This window comes from Cryptomeria japonica, chromosome 10 (assembly GCF_030272615.1).
Source record: "Cryptomeria japonica chromosome 10, Sugi_1.0, whole genome shotgun sequence".
In the NCBI taxonomy this organism is placed as follows: Eukaryota; Viridiplantae; Streptophyta; class Pinopsida; order Cupressales; family Cupressaceae; genus Cryptomeria; species Cryptomeria japonica.
The window spans coordinates 174,379,827-174,407,626 of record NC_081414.1 but is presented as its reverse complement, the minus strand read 5'-3'; the positions used below and the strand labels follow the sequence as shown (position 1 = coordinate 174,407,626).

Sequence of the window (27,800 nt, the reverse complement as noted above, 5' to 3'; positions counted from 1 at the left end):
CTTCTCAAGATACAATTAAACCTTAAAGGGACATATTATGCAAATCATAACAACTACATCAACACAAATCGTGTGGGAGTGGCAACAATGAAGTATCAGCTCTGACACTACAATTTCATGTTCTCATTATTGCAGAGACAACGTAAGCAAGAGCTACTCTGACATTTATTCAATTTTTTGGTTCCTTCATTATAACATTTTAGATTATAGAATTTACCTGATAGGTAGTAAATTGGGTGGGGTTAAAATTTTATAACTGGCATAGGTTCTGTGTAAAACACAAAACGCGTTGGAGTGGCAACAATTGTACAGCCATCCTTCTCAAGATATAATTAAACCTCAAAGGGACATATTATGTAAATCATAACAACTACATCAACACAAAATGCGTGTGAGTGGCAACAATGAAGTATCAACTCTGACACTAAAATTTCACGTTCTCATTATTGCAGAGACAACGTAAGCAAGAGCTACTCTGACATTTATTCAAGTTTTTGGTTCCTTCATTAAAACATTTTAGATTATAGAATTTACCTGATAGGTAGTAAATTGGGTGGGGTTGAAATTTTTTCTGCTAACATTCTAAAAATTTTACTGTTTTCTAAATGTCTCAGAAAAATAAATATTTAGATTTAATTATACAACTGTAAATATTTTTAACTAGCATAGGTTCTGTGTAAAACAAAAAACGTGTGGGAGCGACAACAATAAAGTATCAGCTCTGACACTACAATTTCACATTCTCATTATTGGAGAGACAACGTAAGCAAGAGCTACTCTGACATTTATTCAAGTTTTTGGTTCCTTCATTATAACATTTTAGATTATAAAATTTACCTGATATGTAGTAAATTGGGTGGGGTTGAAATTTTTTAACTGGCATAGATTCTGTGTAAAACACAACACGTGTGGGAGTGGAAACAATTGTACAACCATCCTTCTCAAGATACAATTAAACCTCAAAGGGACATATTATGTAAATTATAACAACTACATCAACACAAAACGCGTGGGAGTGGCAACAATGAAGTATCAGCTCTGACACTACAATTTCACATTCTCATTATTGCAAAGACAACGTAAGCAAGAGCTACTCTGACATTTATTCAAGTTTTTGGTTCCTTCATTATAACATTTTAGATTACAGAATTTACTTGATAGGTAGTAAATTGGGTGGGGTTGAAATTTTTTCTGTTGGCATTCTTAAAATTTTACTGTTTTCTAAATGTCTCAGAAAAAAAAAATATTTAGATTTAATTATACAACTATAAATATTTTTAACTAGCATAGGTTATGTGTAAAACACAAAACGCGTGGGAGTGGAAACAATAAAGTATCAGCTCTGACACTATAATTTCACGTTCTCATTATTGCAGAGACAACGTAAGCAAGAGCTACTCTGATGTTTATTCAGGTTTTTGGTTCCTTCATTATAACATTTTAGATTATAGAATTTACCTGATAGGTAGTAAATTGGGTGGGGTTGAAATTTTTTAACTGGCATAGGTTCTGTGTAAAACACAAAACACATGGGAGTGGCAACAATTGTACAACCATCCTTCTCAAGATACAATTAAACCTCAAAGGGACATATTATGTAAATCATAACAACTACATCAACACAAAATGCGTGGGAGTGGCAACAATGAAGTATTGGCTCTGACACTACAATTTCACATTCTCATTATTGCAAAGACAACGTAAGCAAGAGCTACTTTGACATTTATTCAAGTTTTTGGTTCCTTCATTATAACATTTTAGATTATAGAATTTACCTAATAGGTAGTAAATTGGGTGGGGTTCAAAAAATTTCTGCTAACATTCTTAAAATTTTACTGTTTTCTAAATGTCTCAGAAAAAATAAATATTTAGATTTAATTATACAACTTTAAATATTTTTAACTGGCATAGGTTCTGTGTAAAACACAAAATGCGTGGGAGTGGCAACAATAAAGTATCGTCTCTAACACTACAATTTCACGTTCTTATTATTGTAGGGACAATTTAAGCAAGAGCTACTCTGACATTTATTCAAGTTTTTGGTTCCTTCATTATAACATTTTAGATTATAGAATTTACCTAATAGGTAGTAAATTGGGTGGGGTTGAAATTTTTTAACTGGCATAGGTTCTATGTAAAACACAAAACGCGTGGGAGTGGCAACAATTGTACAACCATCCTTCTCAAGATACAATTAAACCTCAAAGGGACATATTATGTAAATCATAACAACTACATCAACACAAAACGCATCAGAGTGGCAACAATGAAGTATCAGCTCTGACACTACAATTGCAGAGACAATGTAAGCAAGAGCTACTCTTACATTTATTCAAGTTTTTGGTTCCTTCATTATAACTATTGGAAGGCATAGGTTTTGTCACACATTTGTGATGGAAGAGAGAAGTGTTTACATTTTAGATTATAGAATTTACCTGATTGGTGGTCAATTGGGTGGGGTTGAAATTTTTTCTGCTAACATTCTAAACTTTTACTGTTTTCTAAATGTCTCCAAAATAAAAAATAAAAGATTTAATTATACAAGTGTAAATATAACTGTAGATTAAGCATTCATTCTTAAAAGAAATTATGATCACAATCTTTTTAAATTTTAAGTTTAAAATTTTAAAATCGTTCATGGCTACAAGATCTATAATATCATCTATTTATGGAAACTCTTAAAAAATTCTTATTGATCACTAAAATATTTTAACAAGATTTCTACATAAAATTGTTGAAATTGTAAGCTATATTTAATGATGCACATTTGTCATGTAGCATCAAGTTTTATTAATATGTTATCTTTTCAAAAAATAATTCATAAATAAAAAACAAAGAAATTGTATTAAAAGCTCTCCAATTTCAATCATTGATATTAGAATCAAGATTACTAGTTTGTGATAAGAGAAACAAGTAAAATATGAAACATAATTTCTTCATAATTCGAAATGTCACACTATATGTTTCAAAAGATCTCTATGAATTACACTTTCCTAATTTTGCCAAGAGGTGATCTATAATGGAATCAAAGTTGTCTGTAAACACAAAACAACTTTAAGAAAAGTAAATGATTCAATCCTTCCAACCAAAGACTCTGTGTTGTCCTGAGAAGAGTTTCCAATCTATTGGTTCCCAAATCAACAACTCTCCAAACCCTAGAGACATAGCCATGTTCCCATCAACAGGTTCAAGGTTGGATCTGGCCAACAAAGCTTCAGATTTGGCAACAATCCTGGCTTCTAAAATCTCACCCGAAATTGCCAAGGAAAGTTTCTATTTATTAAAAAAGTGTATTTTTTTTGGAATAATTATATTTATTAAAAAATTCAATAAAATTTTTAAAAAGAAAATTCAAATAGTAATAGTTGTCTTTAAATTTTAAAGAGATTTTTCATAAATCAATCATTTTTAGGAATCAAAGAAATCTATGTTATCAATAAAAAATTATAGTAAAAAATATATCAAAAGGATCAAACCAAATCATTATAAAGGACATGAAGAAAGTACAAAAGTTGAGCAAAAGACAAGGATTCCCAATCCATGACATTAGACTAGTAATTAACATTAGAGGTCCATTCAGAAAAATAACTAACAATAACATTATATTCTTTAGGAATTAATAAAAGAAATGGAATTGAAGTTTCATAGAATACAAAGAATCTATTCCAAGAAGATCCATAAGTCCTCCTATTATTTAAAAAAAAGACCAAAACTATGGAATCCATCTCACAGAGTATCTTAGACCTCCAACTCAATTCATAGGATTTCTCTAAAGCCCCAAGGATGGCTCGAGCCTCCGTTTGATGATTAATGTCAAACCCCATAGTATAGGAGAGAAAGTGAAACAAACTAGCATTATCCCAAAATGTTCCACCAATTCTTGTTGCACTTGAATTGGCATGAATATAACCATCATTATTAATTTTAAAAAAAAACATAATGAAGGGGACCATTTTACTCTATTTACTTTATTATAAGGAATCAAGAATTCTTCAACAAAATCTTAACCACAAAAGTTTCTTTTATTGAGTCCAAAGATATTTTTAGGCATACCCAATAAGACTCTAATAACCTTGGAAGATCCCATGATTTATTTCCAACCAAATTTTCCAAAGACTAAATATGGAAAGAATATATAATTAGGCAACTAAAGTAGAGGCAAAAGTATAAGGCTATTATTAGATGTACTGCCACTGCATCGAAAGACCTTGAAAATAGATTATATAAATAGCTAAATTTACAGAAATTAAATAAATTTTATGTGATATATTTTAAAGTTTTGGCTGCAATAATATAGTATTAAAGACATCTAAAATGAATTTGATAATGTACCAAAATAAAGGAAATTTTTGGATGAATACCTTAGGATATATAATTGGGCTATAAATTTCATATTAATTGGAATATAAACTTCAAAATTGAGCTCTACACCTATGAAAATGAACATGGCATACCAAAATTAATCTACCCTACATAAATAAACTCCCATTAGTTTGAAAGCTATATTAAAATCAGCAAAACTTGGTGTATTGATGTTTAAAGTGCAATGGTATTGCACAATAAGCAAGGATTTGTTATCTCTTAGTTAATCCGTTTAGTGGGCCTATTTTATATTGATGAACAAATATTTTTAAGATAATAGAGTAACCACCCAAAAATCAAAATAAGATTAAACAATGATTTGACCAAATTCTCTTAGAAATCTATGAAAAAATTTATTACTTGATTAAGGTGCCATCTACCTTGTAAATCCCATGACATGGTTTCAACATCCTTGGAAAGTGTCCTAAGGTAACTAGGATGTAGTGGGAAAATAATTTGCAATATTTAATTCTCACCATTGTTTATAATAGGGGTGATGGGTTACACTAACAATAGTAAAGGTGAGTTGTGAACACAAATATTTAATATTGTTCTCCCCAATTATGGATGTATAGAATGAGATATTTAATGACTTGGAAAAGTAGAAAAAGAGTGACCTAGGGGCTTCTTCAAGTGGGAGTATGTAATGTCTCCTTCTCATTAGTCCTCAGATTTTCACAACATTGGCCTATCATCTGACCCTTGTAGGCCAAGAGGATCGATTAGGGGGTCGAGTTGTAGTAGCTTATGGCTTCACATTTCATATTTCATGAGTTTAAAGGTGAAATAAAGAGATTACACATATTACGAGGCATGTGGACCTTGATTTTTAATATAATATTAGTTTATAAAGTGCAATTAATTTAGTGTGTAATAAATAATAATAAAGTGTATGTACCCTTATGAGGAGATCTTCTAGAAGAAATGATATGATTGGATGAGAAAGGAATAAATGGAGGAAGGCAACTCATTTTTGATCATTAGTTGTTGAGTATCTCTTCTTGTATGTTGACTTGTGGAGCTGGAAGGTTGTCTGCAGAGAATCATTTGGGAACGGAAACTCCCACTAATACATTTGGCCTAAAATTCCGACGGAGAAGGTATATTGTGAACAAATTTGATTTTTTTTTGAAAACTTGTCCGCATTTGTCGGAATTCCGACGATAATTCAATATCTGTTTTCGACACAAAAGGAATTGGAAATGAAATTTGTGTTTTTTTACAAAAAGTGCCCCCGTTCGTCGAAATTCCGACGACCGTGGGCATTACTTAAAAAACAAAACAAAAGACCAAGACATTTCAAACATCATTTTCGCAGCCTCTTCCCATTCTCACGTTGCCGCCCCAACATCGTACTCCCACCTAGAGTAAGTGTACTCCAGGTTTTGGATGAGGCACATGAAGCATTTTGACCGATTAATGCCAGCTCCAAGCAATGTTGTCTCATGGAATAGGGTTTGTGAAAATAGGAGCAATGTCGGCTCATGGAAGAGGCCAGGTGTAAAGATCTGTCAATATCCCCTAGCTTGTGCGAAAATGGGAGCATTAGTCTCATCAATCTGGCACTTGATTAAGCGCCATTTGTCAGGGGCATTAAGGCCCCTGACATTCTAGGATAGTAGTCTCATGGATCCTTGGGAAGGGGGTTCCCCTTCCCTAAATTAAGTTTGGACTGCCCACTAGTGGCACCTGCGATCTTCAGCATTATTTTCCTAGACTTGCGTCCCCTTTTGCCCTTTGGATTGAAATTTGGTACAATAATGTGTGACTCACACTTCCCAAAACCTTTTACAGTATTATCCATTATAAGTTTGGCAACTGGTTCAAAATCATCTTCCCATTCTGAGGTAAAGGAATCAATTTCTCCTTCTTCCAAGCCAATGGTGAAGCCTTTCTTGCCCAGATCACCAGAGGCGATTGGACCAACTGGCAGAGGGGGAATAATCTCATCCTCCATCATATTAAAATCACCGGCCTTATTGGATATTGAGGAAAAAGAAGCTGCAAACTCGGTTATAATATCCTTTTGAAAGGTTTTAGCCTCTTCCAAAAGATTTTGTAGAGATTGAGCACTTTCACTGTTGGTAGCATGGTTCTGTTGAAGGCTAGACACAATAAGAGGAGGATTAACGATAAAATTATTCTTTTCCACCACCTTCATACTAGCCATCGAGGATTGTTCTACATCATTTGCTTCCCTTTTTTCTATGTTTTCCTTGTCTATCTTCACGTCAGTCGACTTAGTTTGCACATAAGCATAACTTTTATGGACAAAGGCCAAAACTTCACATTGAAGACCAATGTGTTCCCTTGAGAAGCATCTGGGGCAAAGGTGCAACTGATCTTCCGTATCAATCCTTTGAATCCATACCTTTCCATCACCAATAATTTTGACTTCTTCTGGTATTTTGGAAATCTGGTCAGTATTAATGCATATCCTGATGAATCTACCCCACACTCTATCCTCCAAAATATCTTCCACAGAAACAAAAGTGCCAAGTTCTTTACAGATATCTTTAATGATCTCAATGTGCCAATACTCCGATGGGCAGTTGTATAACCTTAACCAAACTGTGTTTCCCGGTAAGGTATGGAACCGAGGATTGAAATTTGGTTTCCAATCAATGATATGCACCCCAATCCCATCCAAAGTATAAGGACCACTATTTTTAGCTTTAAACATGACCTCATTTTTCATAAACTCAATTAGATAATAATCATTCAGAAGGACATTAAAATTAATGTTCTCCCCCCATTGCGATCTACACCATTTCTCAAAATTTCCCCTTAATCATTTGCCTCAACCCCTTTTGGTAAAAAAAAAGAAATCTTGAAGATTTGACCTTAGCCAAATTGATCTTGTTATCATCCAAAATAACAGTAGGTCTCAAAATTTTTCTTACCGGTTTGTGGATGTCTGGATAAGTCGAAGGCTGGTATCTTTACCAGGGTTCATTCTTCCCAACTCGATCCATATTAGATTGCTGGTTCCTGGGCGGGGCAGTGGACCGCCATGCCTCTGCATGATTAGCTCGCGAGGTTCTGTCTTGTCTGGACTACCCATTCCCATACTTATTAGGGTCGTTACCCAGAGGAGGATTGAAACCTTGCCTATGGCAATTAGGGATGTTAAATCTTTTTGTCTCTGATACAAAAGGATTAGGGTTTAAAATTGAATTCCAATTGCGCGCTAATTTAGAAGCAGGAAGCTTCGCATTTCGGAACCAACCATTTTTGCTCCATGAAAAGCCATTCTTCTTCCATGCTTGCAAGTTTATTGGCCTGAGATTACTAATTGTGTAGGGATAACTAGCATTTGATTTCCTTTGTGGTCTAAGATCCCTACTTCCTCTCCCCACAGGATTAGGTGCATCAACCATCCATGGCTAGCCTGGGGTTTGATCTTTCCATGCTGTTGATTTGAGAGTTGGTCGCTTGCCGATCACATGGTTCCTTATTGCTTCGATTGGAAAAGCTTCGTCAGCTTCATCACTCCAAGACCTGATCTTCCCCTAACCTCCCTTGTCGTGAATCGGAGCCACAACAATTTGCTCGTCGGTTGGAAGCTTGATGTTGCCGCTGCCTCTACCGAATTCACCACCTTCATTCGCCATTTTATTCTTCGTATTTCATTAAACCATTTTAACTTTTCTTTCAAAATTTCTTTTTTAAATTTTCAACAATTCTTCTTTCAAAATATGCCTTTCACAAATCAAATATTAATTCTCTTTATTCACTCATTTACTAGTATTTTTTCATTGGAACAAATAATTTATTTATATAAATAAATTTTAAATAGAAAAAAAAATCATTTCAATAATATCTAGTGGTAATTGATTTTCATAACATCACGCACCTCTCTTAGATTGTTTTCTCCATCTTCTATTATTATCCCTTAGATTATTTGTCCATTCATTTATTATAAAATAATTCATATACACCAATATAATAGATTCAAAATATGGGTAGCAATTGTATTCCTTAAGACCTCCTCTTTGATCAAGTTACTTGGTATGAGTTATCAAACTTCTCAGATGGAATGCAATCACCTAAACAACCTTTGTAATAGCTCAATTTCCTTTCAAACATATTATATCAGATGGAATACATACAAATTTGAACCTAACAAATTTGAAAAAGATTATGCTACTTTAATAAATCTGCATCCATCCCAATCTCTAAGGATTGAATTGGCATCTTACACTATGGTTGTGTTACAAGACGATGTATATGCTCACTCATTATGTTAAAGTTTATTCCAAACTCTCAAACCGGAACCTACTAAGAATCTTGTTTCCAATTCAATGTCAATCATATCTCTTTAAACCCTTCTTTCAATCACAAGGAATTGCACTATAGGCTTATTCAAATATTGCCCAATCTCTATGGAGTGAATATGTAATGATTTTCAATGATCCCAACATTATTAAAATTTATATAGATTTTATTATTAATTGTATGACTATTCAATATAATAATGTGACTATTGAATATAATAAATTAATAAAGGGAAATTAATTATTGTAATTATAATATCAATTGTTGAAATGGGAAAACTTTTAATATGTTTTCTTTAGTTTTGATTTATGAATCTAAATTTTTAAATAGGTAACATATTTGAATAGATATATGTTTTAAATAAAAAAATTATATAGTTCATAATCAATTTTTTTATATATTGCCCCAAAAGTTATAAGTCAATTAAATTGAAGTAAAATAATTTTCTATTAAAAAAAATTGCATCTAATCTTTCATGAAGTAAAAAATAAATAATATGAAAAAGAATTTTGATATGTGATTGGTTGAGAATATGATTTTTAATAACAAGTTAAAAACAATGTGATTGCTATATGGTTCTATGACATAACTAGAACTAGCATAGTTATAGTTTATGTAAAATACACCGAGAGACATCAAATTTGAAAGTATATAACATTCATAAATAATAATTAAGATTTTTATTGTAATGAATTTGAAGCAAAAATTTTAACAATTAAAATGAGATAATATCTTAATCTAAGAATATGGACATTTGGTTTGTCAAACAATATACAGATAATAATCAAATTTAAAAATCATTCTTCTCATCTCTTGTAGGCATAGCGCAACATTAAACGCATCATCTTATAACTATGCCATTTGAATTTTCAACAACCCCAAAATTTGATTAGAGTTTTATTTTGGGTAAAACAAAGTTGATAATAGGCTTTTGAATTGATCAACAAATACAATCCTACAAGGCTCTTTTACCTCTGCTTGTGCGTTACTATTAATATTTTTAACCATCTCCATTAATTTATTTAAATGGTCTTATAGTATTTATTGAATTTAAATTCTAGGATAAGAAAACATAAACATTGGAAATTGTGCTTTTAAAAAATGAAAATCATTCTAAGAAATAAAGATCAAATAGAATGTTCCATAAGCTTGTCTACCAATTCACAATCACCCAAATGAAGATCATAATAATACAACTTTCTTAAACCACCTAAATCAATGTTGAACCCATATAGGAAATAGAACTATAATGTAAGGGAAAAAATTACAACTTTCCAACCACTAAAAGCGCATAGATGACAACCCATCGTAGCTAGAAGAAGATGAATAACAAAAAAAATTCATAGTATTCAATTTTCTAAGATTCTATTCATAACACACAATTGATAGATTTACTTTTTATTTATTTTTATTTTTTTAATATTGTCATAAACTATAATAGAATTTCTCTTTTTCTATTTTTTTTTTTTTTTTTTTGATCGATAAAAGGCCGAAGCCAAAATTTTATTATTATTTTATAAAAATTTTACATCTCCATTCAGTGTGGGCACCGGTAGGAAAGAATGGAGATAAGAAAACCTCCGGTCTAGCCCAGATCCCTTCTGGGATCAGATAATATAACCAACTGTACAATTTTACAAATCCTCATCAGAGGTAGGAGGCTGACATAATAAGACATTTTAGATTCTTTCTGTACATTAAATCTTTCAGCACTTTCCGGTTGAATCCATCATCCACTCATTGATAAATCCACAAAAGCATCGAGTAATGACTTCTGACCTGTTTCCCAAATCTGCAAGACCTTATAGCAACATACTTTGCCAGACTGTTAGAAGCATAGTAAACATAATAAATTGCAGTAACCATATAATGAATAGTTACGTCTTTCTGTTAAGTAAGAGGATTATAGCCTGGATATCCCTTAGCTTGAAACCACCTTAACCTTTTGGGTTTCAATTTAAGAGATTATCCAGGCTACAATTCTACCTACTAATGGAAAGGATCAATTTCTTTCAGATTCATAATTACTTTTAACTCTGCAGATATCAGATTCTCCCAAACATAAGCATTTTCATATGTATCTGTATGTGTATTTAAAAGCCAAAATGCAAAAAAACTATCAATGAATCTGCTAGAATCATTAGAATATACAGATGAACCCAGAAATCAATATGCCATGAGAAAGGAGTGAAACAACATAAGGGCAGAGGGTCTGTTCAGATGATTACTTCAATAGAGCTTACTAATTAACTGAAACCATGAAAATTCAGAGTTAACTACTACCCCCCACCACATAACTTCAACAAAAGACCTGCTGACCGTTCATCTATCGATAGAAAGGAACCGAATGGACCCAACATTATATATACAGGGTGTCTCAAACCGAGACCAATCGAATGTTAGGCTGTTCTTAAGGATCCCCTACTTTCTAGCAATCCATGACACAGAGATCAGAAATTACTGTCCCAGTTTAACCACAAGGCATGAATCCAGAAATAGGATAATTATCAACTATAACCGATATGCATAATCTTAAAAAACCGAATCTCAAAAAATCATAAACCAAAGCTCAAAGACACAAAGACAGGCAGACCCAGTTCGCCATTGCCATAAGAAAGGAGTGAAACAACATAAGGGCAGAGGGTCAATCCTGAAGTTTACATCAATAGAGCTTACAAATTAGCTGAGACCATGAAAATTCAGAGTTAACTACTACCACCCACCACATAACTTCAGCAGAAGACCTGTTAACCATACATCTATCGATTGAAAGAAACCGAATGGACCCTACATTATTTATACAGGGTATCTCAAAACGAGACAGATCGAATGTTAAGCTGTTCTTGAAGATCCTCTAATGTCCAGCAAACATGACAATGAAACCAGAAATTACTGTCCCAGTTTGACCACAAGGCATGAATCCAAAATTAGGATTATTATCAACAATAACCGAAATGCATAATCATAAAAGCCGAATATCTACAAATCATAAACCAAAGCTCAAAGACACAAGACCTATCAGACCTTGAATGCCAATGAAAGAAATGATATACACCTTAATAGAGACTGTACCTTCGCAGCCCAGAATCCACATAATTCATATATCATTCATAGGAGGGATGACCTGCATGAGCCGATATAGAGAGACCAGACTACTACCAAACACCCTCCTACACTACTAAAACACCCCTTGCACTCACTCACAGTCTTGGTAGTCAAGGGAACAGTTAGATACAAGAATCATATGTGAAGGTTCAAATATGTATATATATAAATATATATATTTATGTATATATATGTACTCATAAATATATAAATTCTGTAATTATATATGTATATATGTGTGTATGCAAATGTGTAATATTCTATTTATTCCCATGCATACCCACACATATACATATATATATGAGAATATGGATATATGTATATATATATGATTGTATATATATACACATATCTATATATATATGAATATATATATATGCATATATTTATATATGTGAATGCATCATGTAACATAAATCAATCCGATGAATATGGGATTGACTATAAATATATACATATCTATATATGTGAGTACATATATATATATATATATATGTATCTATCTATATATATATATATATATATATATATCCGAACCTTAGAATGCCAATATACTGATAAAAGGTGGCTGTGGCCTCCCACCTAGAGCATCTAAATGTGAATAATGGAGAGGACTAGGAGAGGAGTGATTTGAAGGGGGGGCACGGCCAAAACTTAATCCGTGAGACTATCCTTCCTAAAAACATACGAATTACCATATGCCCCTAAATTGGCTAACTTGTCAGCTGCAGAATTGCCTTCCCTATAAATATGATTAACCGAAGTTTCCTCAAAGTATTTGATCAAATCCAGAATGCTTTTTAATTCCGCCTTCAATTTCCAGTTTGATACATCCCTGGTCCTGACTGCATTTATGGTTAACGACGAATCCCCCTCTATTTCTAAATATTTAATCTGGAGTGACTTGGCTAAAATCAATCCCTCCCGCAGAGCAGAAAACTCAGCCACGTTATTCGAAGCCAAGCCAATAGGCTTATTTAAGCTAGCAATCAGAACACCGTTATCTTGATGAATAGCGCACCCTATACCAGCTAAACCAGGATTCCCACGAGAGGCACCATCGAAGTTTAGCTTGGCCCAGCCCTTTCGGGGGGGAACCCATTTTGTTAGCTTTCTATCTATCTCAGCCTGCTTACCTCCTCTCCCAATAAACGGGGGGATTATCAGACCCCTCCACTTGGCACGAAGAACCTCATCCCATCTGGTTAAATTAATAGACTTTTCCTGTACATGTCTAAGTCTATTATTGATTTTCTCCACAATTGTTGCCTCGATCTTATTTAGAAGGGATTCTACCCTCAATCTTGATTCTTTAAAGATCCTCCTATTTCTCTCCTTCCAAATTTCCCAAATGAGAATTGCCGGTGCTATTTGCCACACTAAGTGATAAATATCCTTTGAATGGGGAGGTTGCCAACTAATCAGCCATTCTGAAATGTCCCTAGGCCTCGGAGTCGGCCATCCGAGGCTTGAACAAAGCCAATCCCAACATATCTGACTGAAACTACAATTTAGAAGCAAGTGATCCACATTTTCTTCCTCGGATTCGCAAAGAGGGCATCTCGATGGACCCATGAAACCAAATTTTAAGAACCAATCTGATGTAAGAATCCTCTTTTGGGAAGCGGCCCATGAGAAGATACCAGCTATGGGGAGACCCACGTTATTCCAGCAAAGGCTAATCGGAATAATAGGATTGGTTGCAGCTCTTCTGCAATTCAAAAGTGAGTAACCTTCTTTGACTTTATAAATGCCCGAAGAACTACCTACCCAAATGATCCTGTCTTTCCCATTATGTAGTGAAAAATGCCTATGCCTCAAATTATTCCCGAGGATTTCCTTGTCAGCATTTGTTAAGTTCAACTCATCAAGGAGTTTCCACTCCCAGCCCAAAGCGGGGTCATCGGAAATAGGCTTGATATAATCCTTTACAAACCTGCCCCTAATCGATTGGCAAAGTTCTATACCTTCATCGCTTATTCCTGACTTGTCTAGGGCTGGATAACCCCCCCACGAGTCTTCCCAGAACAATGCCTCAGATCCTTCCGCAATGTCCCAAGTAAGATAATCTCTGATCACCTCTCTACATTCAATCATAAAATTCCAAACTTTGGATCCCTTTGGCAATATTTCCATCCTTAGTATACTATCAGGATTGGAATTAGTGAGGTATTTAGCTTTGAGGATCCTTACCCATTTAAGATCTGGTTCCGAGAGCATTTTCCAGACTAACTTCGCCCCTAGAGCCATGTTTTGAATCCTCAAATCTTTGATGCCAGCTCCCCCTCTATCAATTGGTTGGCAAATTTTATCCCACGAGATTAACACAAATTTCTTTTTGTCTGAGTTCATATTCCAAAAGAACTTCCTCATCTTTCTAACCAATTCTAAACGAGCACCTTTGGGTAGTTGCTGACATGACATTTGGAATATCGGTATAGCCGCCATAACAGCTTTTAGTAATGTAATCCTCCCAGCCGAAGATAGACATTTGTTTTTCCAAGATACCAACCTAAGATCCATCTTTTCAAGGATTCCTTTCCATAATGCTTTAATATTATTTCCCTTATCCATCGAAATCCCAAGATATTTACAAGGAAGTTTTCCTTTATCGAACCCTAATATATTACAAATATCTGTCTCTACGTTCTGCGAGGAGTTAAAGAAGAAGATTTCTGATTTATTCTATTATATCCAGTTTTTAACCTACAAACCCCCTCTCCCAACTTGAAAAATCACTTGAATTCTTCCTTATAGGATGCTTTTTGCTTTGTGGGGAAAATTATTTCATCCTATGGAAGCCCAGTATGGAAATAATCAAATTTGGAGTGACTTTGAAGGCATACTTTCCAATTTTCACCTCCCCCTTTTTCCTTGAGCCTAGGCAAAATTTTTGGAGAGCTCTAGGGTGAAACTCTGCATGCCTTCAACATAACTATCCAAGTTCCTTTTAACCAATTCCAGCCATAGCTTAGCATTAATTCTGAATTTATCACATGAATCAAGTTCAACTTGTATTAGGTCTCCTCCCATCTCAATCATAGAGAGCTTTGGCATAAAAACTAGGTAGAGAGAGTAAAATCTAGCAATTTGAGCACAACAACACTTAAGAGAAAAGGGGGAAGTGACAGTACTTTTTAAAAGAGACATATGCCACCAAAATAAAAAAAGACTAGCCAAAAGGGCAACAAAAATAATGAAAAGGGTGATCTTTGGGTTATACTTCATCTTTAATATTTATGTCCTCAAAGATTACCACATGAACCAAATCTAGAATATCAAAGATATTTATCCCTATTTTTTTCATTCTTGCAAAATTGTTCTAATGAAGCTAGCATGTTTGCAAGTTCATTATCTTTCATTCTTGTATGACAGAGGCATACATGACTGATTCCATGAATGAGAGCCTTACACTTAGCCACAAGGTCTTCACACTTCCAGTTTCGAATAACTTTGTTCTTGAGTAGGAGGATGGTGTTTTTTTTAGTTACCTTCTATGATGATTTGATTCGACCTTCTCTCATTAATAATAGAAAGATTGTAGTAAATAGCAACCACCTCAGCATAACTCAAAGTTTGTGTGCCCAAATTGGCCACATAGTCCAAATAAGATTTCCCCTATGGTTGCAGATGACACCACCCCCTCTAGCCTACCCTAGGTTTCCTTTGGAAGAGATGTCGATGTTTAATTTCAACAAACTAGAGTTAGGTGGGGGATGAGGGGGCAGTGGCCAAAATATGATAATTATTTAAAAAATTGTGTTGTTTAGAATCAGTCAAACAAGTGTTCATCACAATAAATTTTTTATTTTAGTAATTTCTATATGATCGTACTTTCTTCTATTGAATCCAAAACATGAAGCATATTTTTCACATGCCTTAGCAAACTAATTTCATTCTCAATTTTTGTGTAATACTTTATAGGTTAATTCTATTCTTTTGACTATATGAAAAGCATAATTGGTGCTTCCTGTATAGTAAGGCCAAAAGGAGCACATGGTTGATCCATATTTGATAACAATCAACAATAGGAAAAATTATATCCATTTAATGACTTCTTATTTGATTTAATTTTACTTTTTCGCATGTTTTGATCATGTAGATCTACATGCACATAAATACATGCTTTATAATTTAATATTTTTAATGTTTTAGCAGAACTCTACTTGACTCATTTGATACACAAACTGCTGTTAATCTTGAACTTATTATTAGACTTACTTTACCATGGCCTTATCCAAGACCAGTCCAAATCTATAGGTGTTCTACCTCTCAAAATAGGTCATACTTATATTTTATCACTTATAAAAGACAACATCATGATCTGATCCTTCCAATTTAAATTTAAAATCTCATGCTTTTCATAATGATTTTTGAGAAATATGATTTTATTTAATTAACCTATAAATCAAAACTCTCTCAAGTTGTGCGCAGTAGAGTTGCATTTAAAGATGCCATTCTAAATCGTTTCATATCAACCCATTCATATCACAAAACGTCTACATATATAATTTTCTCCAAAAGAATAAATCTCAAAAAATCCCCAATACGGTCCCTAGATCTCAACTAAGATACCATAATGTATCTCAAGAGATCTCTGATACAATCCCTAAATTTCTGTTAAGATACCAAATCTTAATTTTCTGTGTCTGTCCCAGTGGTCAGATAGATCAAAATTAACTTTGTAAATTGTGAACCAAGGTTTATTCTAATATTGTTTGGCTACTTTTGATGTTGATGTAGCTGAAATATTCATAACTCACAACTTCTTCCACTCCTCCATCATAATTCAAACTAATAGTTTTCTGCGTTGTTCTTGGTGAACTTTTGTTTTTCTATTTTCATCTGTAACAAGCTTACTTGGAATTTTTATTCTTCAGATTTTAAAGACAACTATTATTGTATAAAAATCTTTATATAATTCTGTCACTTTCTAATTTAAAATATATTTATCTATTAATTTTAGTACAGTTAAACACCACAGTAGAGCATATATATATTTTCCCTATACTTATCTATTCAAGCACAATACTAGTTATATAAGCCAAAAAAAATACAATTTAACTGATATGTTTTGTGCATGTAATTGGATCTTCTTGGTGCTCGTCCCTTTTATCTTGGACTTGTTTCTACATATTTACGCTGAGCTTCCTGCTCATGTTATCTCTTTCTGCCTTCTCTTAGTGAGTGAAGTAATTATGAATATCTTGAGTTTGAATTTTCTGTGGTCTATATGAATTGGTAGACTTGGAGGCCCAAACACTTACAGAGTGGTTTAATAAAGAGTCATATTAGAAAAAAGTCTCACCTAAACGGATGATTGGTTGATTAGAGAGGATGTGGTAACTTGATTGATGGAACACTTCAACAGTTAATCAAAGGTTGTAATCTTTTATGATGTCTGAGCCTTGCATTCAGCAAGACTTGATTTCTGGTGGGCTCATTTGAAGCCATCCAATTTCACCAGTACACCAAGGACCTATTGCCATCTCCACCCTATTTTGATTTTCCTTATCATCAAATATATATCATTTTTATTATAATCAAACATATATCAATTAAGTATTTGGACAGTAAATATAGTAATTTATTGGACAATTTTCTAGTTTGAGTTCTACAGGCTTCCCTTCCCTTAAATGTCATAAGTTTATTCATGATTAATATCACACAAAAAATTTGTTGTCTATTTCGGTTATAAGCTGCGTGGACGGTCTACTGTAATATTAGAGCTTGTGAGCTCTACTATAAAGAGTAGAGATTTTTTACATTATGTCGACAAAATTTGTCTATAGAAAATCTCCGGGGCTCTGAAAATCAATGAAAATCGTGCGAATTCATAGAGCGAGAGAGGATTTAAAAAAAATTTACATAGATTGTAAAAAGTCCTCAGAAAACGTTCTTACCATTGCAAGATAGGCACGTTTACAGTTAGAGGTCGAAAGCCGCAAGAAATGAAAAAGTGAAGTCACAAAATTAACTGCCGCAAGTTAGAGGTGTAACCATTTTTAAAAAATATTTCATAACTGAGAAAAGAAATTGTGATGTACCTGGTTAACAGAGAATAAAGGATGGAGCTTCAATTTGAATCTTTGGCAATCACAAGTCTTTGGGATTACCACTCTTCCACAACTCAAGTTATCTCTACAATTTTTCTTCACCACTAAAAACACGCGAGATCCGCGACAAAACATGTGAACCAAACCTACGCTTTTCAAAACTTATACTATTCATGATAGTTAATATTGTTTATAAATAGTAATTTTTAAGCATAATTTTTTGAACAGTTTTCTAGTTCACAAAAACCTCTCTTTGTCTTAAGCATATCTTGATCAATTGATCAAATAAATCTCTTTGGGTTGTTTATTTATGTGAATGTTAAAAAGGTTATCACTTATCAAGATTGTTAGTTGATATAGTGTTCTGTATTTCTAGTTGTGTTGTTGCATTATAACTATTTGGTTGTTGTAAGATCACCACTTATATAAAATTATTCATTAAAAGATGACTATTCCTTACTAAACCAGATGAGAATGGTTGGTAACTTTTGGCTATTAATCATATTCTTGCTCAAGATATTTATGTTTGATCACACTAAATTTTCAAGTATATTATTTGCTTCTTGCATGCATTTCCTATAAAATCAATAAAACATTTAATTCTCTGAAATATATGTGATATGTCTACTTAGTAACATATTTAGTAGGCCCTATAAAAACTTTCAAACATAAAGTACATAGACATTGACGTAAGCATTATAGCTACCACTCACTATGTTTCTTCATAGCCTACATATACTCATGATTCAAGACCTCTATGGCATATCTGACCTCTTGTCTAATGGACACAAAAGTGATGCATCTAGCACTATACTGGACAAGTCTTGTAAATTTCCAAAACAAAAAGACACATGGACATTGTTGCAGGCAATGCAACGATCATTCACTATGCACTTTGTGGAAGTCTTTCCACATTACATGCTTATGCTAAAGCTTCAAAACATCTATATACTATATCTAGCCACTCAACTAATGGGAAGACATAACAAGTGTGAAAAATACAGTCTTTCTATGTTCATTTGGGACCAAATTCTTGTTTTGATTAGATTCCAATAGTTTGAGGTCTCCGCATTAGGTAATGGATCCTGATACCATTGCAATTTGATGCACTGCTGATAAAAAACACCCTTAAACAATAAAATACCCAAATATTTTAAAACAGGTCAAATATAATAGTGAATCCCTTATGATGCATTGCTAAAAAATTCACTCTGGACACAATTATGAATGTTTTAAAATTAGGTATACAATAATATACCAGCTTTGTGAGGAAAAGCAATCCAATTGCCTCTAGTTCTATGCTTCTCCACAAAATGTTTGAGTATAGCATCTTCTTCAGGGGACCATGGTCCTCTATTCATATTTGTTGTGACTAAATACTAGCTTTGTGAGGCAAAATAATCCATTTGCCTCTAGTTCTATGCTTATGAACAAAATGTTTGAGTATAGCATCTTCTTCAGGGGACCATTGTACCCTCTTCACATTTGTTTTGTCAGGGCAAGGTGCACGGCTCATTTCTATGTCTCTCATTCAATAACTTCTAAAAATGGGATTAACCCAGACCACTGAAGAATTCCAATCCTTCAATACAAGCTCAAGAATATAAGCACTCCCTTTGTTTCAACTCAAGAAAAGGGTAGGCAGTCATATGTGTTTGTATAAGCCAACCAAATCCTCATTGGTTGTGTTGCCTATTTTTCACCTCTTAAATCAAACATGGCTCTACATAGGGTCTTAGGTCTTCATAGAAAATATTTTTGAAGAACTAAACTTCAAGGAAACGGGAGTTCATGTTTTGTTTAAACTAAAAAGTTTGTATTGATTCATTGGAAAGAGGTTGCAACCTAAAATTTTCCCCTTCATGTTGAGTCCCAAGCTCCTAAATTCATACTTCCCACATTGAATAAGCCAAGTACCCATGCATGGTTTTTGAGAAAAAAATAACATTTGAAAGAGAAAGATCCAACCAAGTATTATTCCCCATGAATGAGTAAGGTTTGAGTCCATTCGAGGAATGTGAAAGTTTAAAATTTTGGTCTTCACATGGAACTTAGCGTTTCCTTCTAGCTTAACCTTGAGTTTCCTCTCTTGATCTAGAGCTTTCACTATGGAATGGAGTTTTCTCTTCTAATAAATTGCAGGAAAGGCCTTATACACATCTATTACACCAGTAAGAGTATGCCATAGGTCTTTATTCATGCATTGAAAGGCAATGACAAAGCTTCCAAGAGTAGTTGAAGGATAGTTTTCAGGGGTTTCAATCAAGACTCGCATTGAGAGGTAGGCATTTCAAGACTAAACAAAGCCTTTTTCCTTGAGAGATAAGTGATTTCATTGATATTTTTAGCCATGTAAAGGGCTTATGGCATTTTAAATGAGGAGGTTTCTTTCATTCACTGAATCTAAGAAACATTTGGTTAAGGGTAAAAAGAGAGTTTTTTCTATGTATTTTATTGTATTTATGTTATAGAAGTCCAATGCTCTTTTACAAATGGGAGTAGTTTTCTTTATTGGGTCTGAACAGTCAAGAACCAATGAAAGCCATTCATTGAAAAAGCTAGTAAAAAGTGCAAAGTACAATTTGAGGAAAGTCTTGATAGTCCTGTATTGTCAATGAAAAATATGGATGCAACATATCAAAATAGAAATGGTGACAAAGAGTAGCAAATGAAATCCATGTATTCATAAAGAATTAAAAAAAACCTGTGATAGAGGATCATAATCATGTCAAAAAATATTGCAACCATGAAATGAGCATTAAAAAAATAATACTTCACTTTCAAGGAAGCAATACAGTGAGTATGGAATGAGCAGTACATGATTGTAGAAGCCATCACAGCCATGACAAGAATAAAGAACAATACACTTATAGTCTTCTTGAAAGGATTGACAAAAGTCATCAAGTCCACAAAGAGGATAAACATACCCTTACAATTTTCAAAGGTTAAAGGTTAATGGAATGATAGTGTATAATGTTAACAAAATGATCCATAAACTATGTGTGACTACCAAATAACAATGTGCAAAATACAAAGATCTTATGACTGTCAAAACTAGAAACAAAACCCGTATGAATGAGATCATGCCATGACTATGATAATGGTCCAAACCTACCAACCACAAATAAAGTCTTAGTGCCAATTCTTTTGAGAGCATATAAGATGAAAGAAAGTAGCCTATCATCATAGTGAGAGATATATTTACAGACAGTAGAAATATAGTGCATAGGGTAGTCCCAAGGACCTGGCAATAACACAAAGAATGTAGTAAGAAATTAGAAAGCATAACACAGTCCTACCAAAGAGAAATGAATGAGAGGCAATTAGGGATTAGACAATTGTGACACTAAGAAGTCCATAAATAGACAAAGTAGAAAAGTTCAAAATCATGGTGAGGTAATGAAAAGACATAATCTCATTGTTTGGTAAGAAACCAAGCAATGAATGGGGAGAACAAAAAACATGAAGAACCCCAATGGTTAATGATGGCTACAAGAGTAGAATTAAGGAAGAAAATAAAGCATAGAAGAGTCTTCAACCTTAGCAAGATAGATATATCTACAGTATAGTGGTGACAAAAGAATATGACGATCATAACCTCGTGAACCTAAAAAATGACAGAGGGAAAAGTATGGTCTTGTTTTTGTTCTTCTTAAAAATAATAAAAGGTGGATGGACAAACCTTGATTAGGATCATTACCTTAAGAAGCAATGACAAGGAAATATATAATCCAAAAGGCAAGAAGAGAACAATATTTGCAATAATTTAAGGTCTATGACACTTCATTGGATCCACTACCATCTATAAAAAGCTTAACTACAATCACATAACAACTACTTGGATGAAGGCACTATATCTCTGGCAGTTTGCAAAGTTGGGGCATATGTGAAGAAAATCCCTCTTTTAGGTACTTTTTTTGTTAATAGCTTTTTGCTTGCAAGTACCATCTTCAAACTTTGGCATGGTAACAAAGTCACCTTTTGAAACTTGTATTACATGGTGGCTTGTGTAAAAGGGCCATTTTTTTGTGCTTGAACATTATGTTTTTGAGATGTAAATGGAAGAAAGTCTTTTGCTCAGACATATCATACAATTATTTCATTTTCCTGATTATCCTTCTTAAGATCTTGGTAGGGAAATTGCATCCCTCTTGTTTGAGGGGTGTTTGATTGGTGAATATTTCGTTTCTCCAAACATGTTTTCACAGAAAAAGCAGGTTTTGAAGGGACCTGAAACCCTTTACACAAGGTCAACACTAGAATAAAAAATGAAATAAATTTACAATAAGACAAAATGTTGCCCTAAAAGGAAACAAAAACAATGGTAGCCCAACACCAACAAAACCCAAACAAAAAGACTCACAAAAACCAAGGGAAAAACAAAAGAGCTAGGTCAAATTATTCAAAGTCTCAGTGACCTCTGCCTCCAGTTGGTTCACATTTTGAGCCACCTTTATCAAATCCTAAATATCCTATGGTGATTTCTCTGCATTCCTCTTCAAATTGGCACAGGTCCTCTTATTGGGTCCAAAAGACTCTTCATTACCCATTTCCTTATCCAGATCTATATCCACGACTAAATTATCCTGATAACTCTATTTGAAATTACCTGTCACTGTATTCACACTATCTATAGTGGTCTTGATGATATTGTGGCTGAGAGACATAATGGATTGCAAGGTATCTTTAATCCTTTTCAATTTCTTCTCAAAGGTTGCAATATTGTGCTCATAGCCTTTTTTGAATTTGTCAATGGCTTCAACTGTTTAGGAAAGGCAATCAACAACAAAAAAAATTCCATCCTCTATCCAAAGCTTGCTAACTTTCAAACCCTGTATGTCAGATAAACCCACACCCCCAAACTCAAGCTTTTCCAACTTACTACTCATAGCCCTCTATTTTAAAGTAAGGTTCTTTATCTCATGAAAGGCCCACTTCATAACCCGAAAAAAATACACCACTCCATTCCTAGCAATAGCCAAAATGTTCGTAGGGAACTCTTGATCCAAATTAAATAAATGAGAGTCTATGTTTAGATCAATAGGAAAATGAGGCCTACTTTCCCTATGTATAGAAGTGTAATAATTCTTCAAGATCGAGGGAATCGCAAAGTCTTGATTCTCATGGTTAGAAGAGGGATTATCAAGAAACAGAGATTTACCCTTATTTCAAGGATGGGCCTTAGGTATCTTGCTACTACATTTGGAACTGGCTCCAGGGAGATGGGTAACAATATTTTTTGACCCCTTTAACTTTGCCTTTCCAGCGCCTGAGGGATTGTTAGGATTTTTCTTATTTTTCACTTTCTTTGAAGGAGCATAGTTATCCTCCTCCATATTTGTGTTCCAATCTTCGTCATCGAAATTATGGGTCCCCGAGTCCTCATACTCTAAAATGGAAATATAGGGGGAATTGGGAATCACAGGCTTGGCTTCAAAATGCTCATAGATCAATAACGACAACCCCTCATGTAACACAAGATTGATACGAAGAAAGTTAAAATTACTTTTGAAATATTTGTATGTCCTCCTAACAATATTTAGTATAGGGAGTTGTTTATGTGACCTTATCTTCCTTACTATATAATTCTTATATTATCCCTCTTTGTTTCTATCATGTATCCATTTTCTAATCTTATTCTTTTGTTTATTTTACATAACCTTTTATCTTCCTTTGTGTAGGAACTTCCTTGTTTACCACCATTAAGAGTTGTTATCATTTTTTATATTATGTTATTATCATTTCACTTTACAGTTATTCTCTAGTCTTGCTAGTTTACTCTACTTTGAATCCCCATTACATACATTAATTTGTGTTGTCACTTTATTCCCAAAATAATTCTCCAATCTCACTTGATTTCTAGTGGTTTCATTATTTGTTAGTAATATCATATAAGTTTTACATGTTTATGATTTTGATACAATTGATTAGTTTATCATCCTATTTATTATCAACATGTTGATTTGTACTTATCTTAGAAGCCAATGTTAGGACTATCTATGGTGGATCACACCTTAACTATGATAAATAAACTACACCTATGGTGGTAAGTGACTCTTTGACAATGTCAAGGAAACCTAGTAGGCTTTGATAGCTTGTTTTGAGTCCCTAAATAAGCATTTCCAAGGTATATTTTTCTACTTCAGGTTAATATTAATTCTCTGGGAATGACCTAAGATAAAAATAATACTTTTATGAAGTGCAAGTTTTTTTTATTCTATATTTTCCATCCTTTTTATAACTTCACAATGAAATGCTTGTTATTTATTTTGAAACTTTCCTTATAGGACATGAATTGAGATATATTGAAACACTTCTGCATAGTTTTATAAAATTACCTAGCAATTGTAGGAGCCAATATTTCCATTTACTAGATGAAATTGTTCCATTATTCTAGGTTGCACTATTTGTTTCACTTACACATATCAAGAGCTTGTGATTTTGGGTTAAATTACATATCCTCCACTATCACACTTGCATGTACAGATAATTTATGAGAATAAAAACTTTATTAAATGCATTTATATCAAATTTTAGGTCTACACCTATTTATTGGACAAGGCTTCAACATGTTTTTAATGTTTCCACATTGGTTGTTAGGATAGGTCAATGTTATCATGCAAGCTATTAGGTAAGAAATGGTCTTTTATCCCATGATCTTGTTGCGACAAAATTTAATGAGTATCAAATATAATTAACTTTAAGCATATTTAACTCATACAATTTGAGACTTCATTCCATCATTTGAAAACTCAAAACTCAATGTACATATTCATAATTTAAAATTTTCATAAAATTAAATCTTTAATAAGTCAACATTTAGACTTGCCTTACCTTATCCACAATATTTATTTAGTAATTCTGAAACTTCAGAGGAACATCTAATTTCAAACATGAACAAATACAAATTTTCTGAACAGAGGGGCCCTACTACTATAGCTCTTTTGAAAGCCGTAGATGCTTAGACCATTCTTTAGAATATTTTTAGAGAAAATAAGTTTCATAAGTTTCTATCTTCGCTTAACTATTGTTCCTCTCTGAGCTATTTGCGTTCTCTTTGTGCAAGCTACATGCTTTTTGTAGTTAATGAATGGAGATATCTCTGAGAAGAGTTCTGCTTTTCTGATCTATAGAAATAAGACCTTTTTGGGTAAATCTTCTGTAATTACTGATATGTTTCTGAATTTTATAAAATTAACTTCTTTTAAAGAGAACATATAATAGAACTGTTCAAATGTATATTTCGTTATATTCTAATGTACTCGTTAGAAGAGTAGCATCCTCCAAAGAAAGGAAGGCAAGCTTATTGATAAGAACCATATGAGGAAAGATACAGTTCGGTTGATGCTTCACCTATTTAGAGTTTATAACATTTCAAGCTAGTTTGGTTCTTTTAATTGAACACTGCCCAAATTATTTAGCAGAGTAAATAGCGGATATTACGATTAAAAGTCATTTTGATTGTTATTATTGCTGGAAATAAATTATATTCAAGATTATAATGGGCTGGTATAAGAGTACTCAGTAGTTCAGTTGGTAGAAAACTCTAAAAGCAAATGGAAGGTTCTGGGTTTGAAACTTAGGTGGTCTAAGTGAGCTGTAACTCAACATATGGTATTAGAGCTCTAGATTTGAAGTCCTAAATATCTACAGTGTGTTTTAAGGAGTAGTGTTAGAAAAAGGTCTCATCTAAAGGAGGAGGTCATAGCGTAGATGGTAAAGCACTTTCCAACAGCTAATCAAAAGTTTTAGATTTGAATCTTAACTGATCCATATAATACCTGTAATTGGACAAATCCATCATATTTTTGATATTTCATTATCATCAAACATATATAAATTTTATTATCATCAAACATATATGATGACTAGTTTGTAGTTTGAGTTCTAGAGGCTTGCATTCCCATAAATTTCATAAGTTTATTCAAAAAATCAAATTAATGTCACACCATAAATTTGTTGTCTGTTTCTGTTATAGTCTGCGTGGACAGCCAAGACTAATCATGTTATTTTGATTGCTTCAGAACAAGCGAAAGTAATATAATAGAACCGAGGAAAACTAACCATAGTATTTCCGGTTCTACAGGATGAATAGAAATGTCATATTAGAGGTTGTGAGCTCTACTATACAGAATATAGATTTTTGACATTAGGTTGACTAACTCTGTATATACATGAGCTTCAAGAGTATGAAACTAAAAGGAAAAATCAATTAAAATCGTGCTAACTCAAAAAACAAAACTTCTTAAAACTCCTTAAAAAACCTTCTTACCATTGCAATCTAGGAACGTTTATAATTAGAGGAAAGCAGCAAGAAATGAAAAAGTGAAGACACTAAATTAACTGTTGACGGTCTAAGCCTTTTTTAGATCTATTTCATAACAGTCTATATCTTTTGTTAAGAAAAGAAATTGTGGTGTACCTGGTAAATAAAGAGCAAACGATGGAACTTCAAATTGAATCTTTGGCAACCACAGATGTTGGGGAGTGCTAGTGCTAGGAATAATAAGCTTTCACTGCTCAACTTATCTCTACAATTTTCCTTCACCACCACAAACTCATTTCTTGCAATATTGCAAGATGTGCCAAAACACGTGAACCATCTTTCGCTTTCCACAGCTTAGAGTAAAATACAAAATAAATAAATGCTGTCATAAATTTTGTTTGTTTTGGCTATTGAATAATTGGAGCGTGATAATGTCATTTTTAGGATCCCATGCACACCAGACATTCTATGCCACTCCCACGCGTTTCGCATGTTTTTACAAAGAATCTACGTCACCCTGATTTTTCACAGAAGGAGCTCAACCAATCGGAGAGTGTAAGGTGTAAATTTACTTATTTGAGCCTCATTTTTTATCATTACATTCACTACCCAATTTACTCCCGAGAGCTTGGAGTGAATCCGCAGCGTCCCATAAAATAGTTATTTGAGCCTCATTTTTTATCATTACATTCACTACCCAATTTACATTTTTGTGTTTGTTGGATGTCCATTCTTTCGCTAACATGATGTAGCATTGTAGTTATAATGATGTGTTTGTTGGAGTGAATCCGCAGTGTCCCATAAAATAGTTATTTGAGCCTCATTTTTTATCATTACATTCACTACCCAATTTACATTTTTGTGTTTGTTGGATGTCCATTCTTTCGCTAACATGATGTAGCATTGTAGTTATAATAATGTAACGTCCTCTGTTCATCCATTAATAACTGTGCGGTTGAGTTTTAGAGTTTTTGGATTAAAAGTGGGTAATTATTTTTAGTTTCTTAATTGTATTTATTTAATTTTATTTTTTAATTATTTTAATTATTCATTTGCAGAATTTAAAAAATTTGCACTTCTCAGTTCATTACCACACTTGTACTTATATACACGCTTGACTTGTATTTTCAAGAGACAATGTTTTTAAACTAAACGTCTAATATTATAAGAAATTGACATGAAGTAGACACTACAATGAGCCCTTTTATGAAAGACATTGAAATTGCATCCATCCAACTTAAAATATCATATTAAATTGACACAAAAACCAAACTAAGGATCTTATGGTGCTGCTAGCATTTATATATATATTTAAGTAGAAACTTTGAATGTACATGTACCCCTAGGCGCATAAATCAAGATTGAAGCCAGATGTATTTGACATACCCAAAGCCTTCCTTGATATCAATGTTGAGCTTACTCTGGTGTGTCCATGGTATACCTACTTACTTCTTGTTCTCCAATTCATAGCCTTTTACCACCAAGTACCTCGTAAGAATCTTCTCCTTAAAACGTTATCCTAGTCACCTGTCTTTCTCTAAAGCATTATGCACAGGTGGTGAATAATAATTGCTTCTGAATAAAAATCGACATGGATTGAGAATGCTTACCATTTTATAATGATTTCTCTCATATACTCACATTTTTACACCAACTAAATTTTTGTCAAAAGCTGTATTGTATTGTGATGTATTAGATGCAATGAACTTCAAAAATCGCCTAACAAGTATTTA

At 33.3% G+C, this 27,800-nt stretch overlaps 1 long non-coding RNA gene across 1 annotated transcript in view; it reads right to left on the bottom strand.

The window, feature by feature from the left end:
- The window catches only part of LOC131859669 (uncharacterized), an 83,575-nt gene extending 57,229 nt beyond the window's left edge, over positions 1-26,346 (bottom strand). The window contains exon 1 of the long non-coding RNA XR_009359276.1: positions 26,224-26,346. This is a non-coding gene — a long non-coding RNA (uncharacterized LOC131859669). The remainder of the gene's footprint in view (positions 1-26,223) is intronic.
- Positions 26,347-27,800: the final 1,454 nt, after the last annotated feature.